This window comes from Macaca mulatta, chromosome 5, assembly GCF_049350105.2.
Source record: "Macaca mulatta isolate MMU2019108-1 chromosome 5, T2T-MMU8v2.0, whole genome shotgun sequence".
NCBI lineage: Eukaryota > Metazoa > Chordata > Mammalia > Primates > Cercopithecidae > Macaca > Macaca mulatta.
This window is the reverse complement of record NC_133410.1, coordinates 80,679,830-80,686,853: the sequence shown is the minus strand read 5'-3', so window position 1 is coordinate 80,686,853 and position 7,024 is coordinate 80,679,830.

Below are 7,024 nucleotides of genomic sequence, written 5' to 3'. Positions count from 1 at the left end.
TGTAACAGATAAATTTGATCTCAATCCTCTCTCTATGTTCCTGAGAAGAAAAATGTTAAAGTCAAGGAAGAGCCTTTTACTTTGACTCACAAGTCTACAAGACCTTCAAGGCCTGGGTTAGATCCTCTTTCCTCTGTCTCCACTTGGCTTCATGTACCCAATAAAAAAAAATTTGGTGTCCTCAGACACCAAAATGTCAGTGGATTTCTTTGGGTCATGTAGTTATAGGTAATTTCCTGTATTTTTCAATTTTTCTAGAGTTAGCAAAAATTATTTTAATAATGAGGAAAGATATACCAAAACTCCTTTTCACAACCATGGCAGCACGGCAACCACTGTTTGTGGGTTGCACAGCAGCCACTCCCAGACTTTGTCTTTCTTCCCAAAGAGCCTGAAAGAACCAGGTGCTCATCTTCCCAGTCTCCTTTGGTGCTAGAGGCAGTCATGCAATCAAATCCCAACAAGATGCCAGTAGATACGAAGGTAAGTCTGCTGAGAGGCTTCTGACCAAGAGTTTTCCTTCTTGGGAAGGAAACAAGGAAGGAAGGAGACCTCTCTCTTGTTTTGCTCCTTCTGTGCCCTGCATTTGGTTGTGGACACATAAGATTGTGATGTTTGGAGCTCTGTAGCCATTTTGCAACCATAAGGCAATGGGTTTACAGTTGAAAAAACTAACAATCTACTCAAAAATAAAAAGGAGGAAAGAAACAGAGATTGAAAAGCACTTGGCTTCTTGATATCATCACTGGTTGCTGAACCAACCCTGAAACTTCCTGTCTAATTGACTACCTGTTAACTAATTGACGAACGTCCATATAGTTTAAACCAGCGTTCGATTTTTTTTTTTTTTTTAACTCACAGCTGAAAGCATCCTAGCTAATACAGCAACTCTCTGGGTATTGAACATTCTCTTACTGGTACAATTGTCCCTTCAGTATACATGAGGGATTGATTTTAGGACCACTGCATATACCAAAATCTGTATATACTCAAGTCCTTCCGTCAGCCCTGTGGAACCTGTGCATGCCAAAAGGCAGCCCTCCATATACACAGCTTTCGCATCCTGCCAGTACTGTATTTTTGGCCAATGTTTGGATGAAAAAAAAAAAAAAAACCTATGTCTATGTGGACGTATATAGTTCAAATCTGTGTTGTTCAGGGATCAACTGCACTCAGTTTTCCCATGCAGCTAAATTCAATTCTTCCCGCTGTAAATTAATCCTTTTCCCTCTTTTTTGTCTCAGTGGAGACAAGACTTGCTGCTTATCAATCTTTGCAGTAGAGGGAATTCTGTGGCAGGCAGCCATCAGACTTGAACTGCAATATCGGGTCTTTCTGGCTTTCCAGCTTGTGGGCCCGACTCTGTAATCATGTGAACCATTTCCTTAAAATCAATCACCCCCCGTGACATATATATATATATATTTTTTTATATGATCTTTTTATATATATATTTTTTTTTATATGATCTTTTTCTCTGGGGAACCCTGACTAATACAATGATCTAAACCAATTTTCTGTTTTGATTTTAGCTTTGTATTACGGCAATTTGTTATCTATACACAAATCGACAAAATAGAATTAAAAACTCCCATGCACCGAGCACTCAGCTTCAACAACGGTTAATTTGCAACTTTCTCATGCTATACTCCCTCCCACTTAACTACCTCCCGTATTATTTCCAGGTCAACCCCAGACATTGTATCATTTCACCTATATACCTTTCTGTATGCATCACTAGAAACTAATGACTTTTAAAAATATAACCACAATACCATTTGCACACTTAAAAATAATTCCTTTGTATCATCAAATATTCCATCATGTTTAAATTTCCACCAATTATCTATCTTTTAAAAATTGGGGCTGAGAGTGGTGGCTCACGCTTGTAATCCCAGCACTTTGGGAAGCCAAGGTGTGTGGATCCCTTGAGCCCAGGAGTTCTAGACCAGCCTGTGCAACATGGTGAAACCCCATCTCTACTGAAAATACAAAACATTTAGCTGGGAGAGTAGTGGTGTGCACCAGCTATTTGGGAGGCTGAGGTGGGAGGATCACCTGAGCCCAGGAGGTCAAAGCTGCAGTAAGCTGAGATTGTGGCACTCCAGCCTGGGCGACCAGAGTGAGACCCTGTCTCAAAAAAAAAAAAAAAAAAAAGTTATACTATGTATTGTTTTTTAAAGTTAATACAGAAGTAGGACATACTCATTGAAGAAGTTTTGGAAAACATGAGAAAGCACATAGAATAAAAATGAAAATCACCTGCAGTCCCCACTAGCCTATAAGGTGCCATTGTATGATTAGAAAAAGATGGACCTTTCCAGCAGGAACAGCCTGTGCCAAGATGCCAGCCACTGCTTATTGTCTCAAGTGGTACCCTTGCGTCCTGCACAAACTGGGCCATTGTACACTCATGGCCCTGAGTATTCCACCAGCATTTACATTTTGAAGTAGAGCCTTCCAGATTGTTTATGGATATAGGCATAATTTTTGTATAATCGGTTCCATACTATGCATTCTGTTTTGTAAACAGCTTTTTTTTCACTTAATAACAGACCATAAACATTTTCCCATGTCACGAAATTTCTTCCCAAGCATGACTTTCTGTGGCTACACAGGTTGCCGTGTATGACTATACTATAATTGGTGTAGCCAGTGACCAGCTGTTTAAACCTATTGCCCTTGGAGTGCAACGCTTATCTTAATACACAGGCAAGAACATTATGTTCTTTTTGGCAGGAACATTAAAGCATGCAGGGGAGTTTCTGCACATGGATTGCATGATTATGAGGTTTTAAATTGGTTCCACGCATTGGTTTGGGAAGACAGAGAAAGTATGCTTCCACTTAGTGCAACTCATGCCTTGTGGGGTGGAGAGAACTGTCTCTTGATGCATTTAGATTCTTGGCTCTTCCATGGTAAACAAGAAGCTTCAGCGAGGGGCAGTGAGGCACAAATATTGAACATATTTATTTGTATGGTTATTCCCAAAGTGATGCAACCAGGAGACCCAGGGCTTGGGGAGCCAACCTCAGCTGATGTGTGAGGCTGGCAGAAGGCCACAGGCATGAGGGTTCTCTTGGATTGGCATTGCTGGGTGTCAGGGCATGAACACAGCTCTCCCTGGATGCAAAAACCTGCTAATTGTCTTGTAAGAAACATCATCACAGGCTCAAGGAGTTGACTAATGGATTCTCGGAAAATTGCCAGCTCATAATCTCTGTGTCTTGAGAATTGGGATAAACATTGAGGTCAATTGCAAAGCCCTATTTGCCCAAACCCACAGCCCACAGTCAGTCCAAAACCAGATCCCTAGTGTTTTCTATGCCAGTTCTTATCATTTTTTCTGAATCCACAAGACTAAATGGCTCAGTTTAATGAAGGCATTTAGACTGGGGGAGGTTACAGGGCAGATGAAAAGCAGGAATTCCTAACCCCAGAGGCCACTCCTAAGGGTCACGGTATTTGGTAAGTGTGTTGAAATCCCTCAGATGGGAAGGCTACCTACATGAAATCATCAGAAGGATGATTTCACATTAATTCACAAATTATACTTTAGGAGGAGAGGAGTCCATATCACTGGGCCTAGAGGGAAGGCTTTTCTCAGGTAACAGGAGGCACAGAACATCAAGTTCTTCTCAGAGATGACTCACATATTAAACATGACCTGGTAGATACTCTTGAATCTGAAACCCACAATGAGCTATCTCTCATCACTTCCAAGGAACCGCATTTTCTAGAATTTCACCCAGTTCTTGTATCAGAGATGCTGTTGGATGGTATGAGTTTTCTAGGACTGCTGTAACAAAATGCCACAAACTGGGTGGCATAAAACAACAGAAATTCCTTCTCTCACAGTTCTGGATGTTAGAAGTCTAAAATCAAGATGGTGGGCAGGGCCATACTCCCTCCAAGACCTCTAGGGGAGGATCCTTCCTTGCCTCTTCCAGTTCATGGAGGCTTCATCTGGGTGTTCCCTGGCTTCTGGTTGCATAGCCCTAATCTCTGCCTCCTTCTTCATATGGGCTGTCTTCCCTCTGTGTATGTCTGTGTCCAAATTTCCCTCTCATTATAAGGAAACCAGTCATACTAGGTTAGGGTCCGCTCTAATGACTGCATTTCAACTTGATTGCATCTGCAAATACCTTATTTCCGAATAAGGTCATATTCACAAGTACCAGGAGTTGGGATTTCAATGTGCCTTTTTAGAAGACACAATGTAACCCACGGCAGCTGGAAAGTCAAAGGTCCAGAATTATAGATACAGCTGCATCACCAACTGCTGTGTGATCCTAAGCAAACTGCTTTTCATCCCTGGACCCAGGTATCCTCGTCTGTCCCCACAACTACTCTCATGACTTGCAGATTAAATTTCTTTCAGATCAGTCAAAGGAAATAGACTCATTGTAGAAAGGGTCTATCAGGCGGGAGCAGCATCACAATGCTGGCAGGCAATGCCAGGACTGGTGTGGAGGAGTCTGCGTGATGGCCTGGGTGTGCCAAGTGGAGAATGAAGGGCACCAGGATACCCCCAGCAGTCTCTGGCAAGGCCTTTTGTGGTGCCAGCAGCCATGCCATACACTAAAGAGCAACCAGCCCAATTGCCATGCTCCTTCCCCCTGGCCCTGTAGGCAGCCAGCCCCTGGGACAGCAGTCATGATACTCAGTTCTAAGGCCCAAAGAGCACAGCCAACAGCCTTTGGTTTCCAGAGCTCATTATGAAACTGGCACTAGCAGGTGAGACCCGGTTGGCTTGAACAACTAGTGTAATCAATCCAGACTAAATATACCTCCCCTTGGTCCAGCTTAAATATTTAGACAGCCACAATGCCTGTGTGCAGAGGCAGTGAGTGGGTGAGAAGGTTTTAGCTCTGGTGAGGCTGAAGGGACTTGACATGTTATTGAATCAAGGGCTGTAGAAGGTGAAGCTGGGGCCGCCACACATTCCAGGAATGCGGATGTAGCACTCTCAGTGTGTATCTGAGGTTGACAGGGTTTGACAGTCTCCATCTGGGAACAATAACTGCGAGCAGCAGGCCAGGCCATACTAAGGGCTGCTCTGCCTCCCTCCTGGCTCTGCCCCTTGTCTCTGGCCCTGTGCTGTGCACTCTGAGATGGATAGTGGAGGGGAAGTCTGTGTCCCATGGTCCCCTGCAGCACTGGGCTGCATGCAGGAGCCCTGGAGAAGCCAGGGGTGGGGGCCAGCCTCACTGAATGCTTGCAATTCCAGGAGCAGCGGGCTGAGGACAGAATCCACTTCCCCCCTCTGGGAGACCTGAGTGGAATGCCACAGGGGAAGGCAATTTGGGATGCTGACTGATCACGCAGCCAGCTGCAAGGTCTCCTAGCATCGGGGGGAGAGGCCAGGGGGTGGCAATGTGTTTACGTCACATTTAATACCTTGGGCTGTCTTTGTGTGAATGGGGGAAGGGAGGAGACTTTCATCTGTGAAGTTCAAAGTACTGTTCACGAACTACTTCTGCTAATCCTCACTCTGATCTGAATTTTGTTGTGTAGTTAAACTGATTACAAGAATTTGGTGGATGGGGCTAGGTTGGGCCTCTGGGACAGACTTCCCCATGCTTGGTTCCCACGTGGCCATGCAGTGAGGTGGGGGGAGAGGGTTTATGGTGCAGAGAGTGCTGGAGCAGGAAGGAAGACCTCAAGACCACATCACACAGCCCAGCAGTATCCTGCTCTATACGGGTGACACTGACTGCAGGGAATGTGATGAGACATACTTTCCTGAGCTCCGGAATGACGATCTCTGACTACTTTCTGGACATGTCCACAGGTCTTTCAAGCACAGCCTGTCCAGAACTTAACTCAGTGTCTTTCCCTATCTGGCTTTCTCCCTGCAGTATTGCCCTTAGCCTGGGCTTCTGGGACCCTGTCCTGGGGGACATTGAGGCCCCTATTCTGCTCTCTTCTGGCTGTGCCCCTTTCCACAGGGACATCCCATCACAGCCCACACCAACCCCTCAACTATGCTTGTGCTCCAGGACCCCAGAATTTCCTGCCCAAACAGCTCCAGGCTTCTTCCAGAGCCTATGCAGGCCTCTGGCACTGGTGTGTCCTCTGGAGGGTGCCATCTGCTGCAGGAACAGTTCTTAGTTTGGATGGGCATTGGCGGAGCTTGGCTGTGCAGACTGGAGTGTCACTTGTTGGTCTCCTCATGGTGCAGGAAGAGGGGCAGGCTTTGGGTCACTGGCCTCCATGGGTAGTGTGGTCCCAGGTCCTGGCCTGTCCCCCTGTGTTATCCAGCTCTGTGACATATCATCATCATGTTTAAACCCCTCCTGCCATCTTGACCAGATCATCCTGATTAGCCAGTTACTAACTTCTCTTGGTGCCACCTCCACAACAGCTTTTGGGCACACTCCCTTCTCTCCACCCACGCTGCCTCGGCCTCTCCTCTGTTCTCCTGGGTGAAGCAAAATAACAGCCTCCTCCCTGGCCTCCCTGCCTCTACACCTGTCCCTCCCCAGTTCATTCTCTGCACTGTGGCCAGATGATCTTTTGTCCCCTAATCTTGTGACTTCATTGTTATTCACAATCGGAATAACTTCTACTTGACCTTCAGCTCCCAACTTGGAGGTCAAAGACCTACCAGTGAGGTACTGGGGAGCTTCACACCCCACCCCTCAGCACCCTACACCATGCATGTGCATTGTCTATGACCCCCACTGGACTGTGAGCATCACGAGGGCAGTGTCGTTGCTTGTGTTGGTTCTTGGGATCACAGTGTCCCATGTAATGCCTTGGGTAGGTTAGATGTTGTGATGGTTATTGTAGACATTGACTTGACTGAATTAAGCAATATCTACAAACTTGGTAAAGCATAGTTTTGGGTGTGTCTGTGGGGATGCTTCCAGAGGAGATTAGCGTGACAGTCTGAGCGGACTGAGTGGGGAAGATTTGCCCTCAGTGTGGTGTGCACCATCAATTGTCTGGGGACCCAGACAGAACAAAAACAGAGACGAGGCTAATGTGTCCATCCAGCTGCTGGAGCTGGTTACACCCT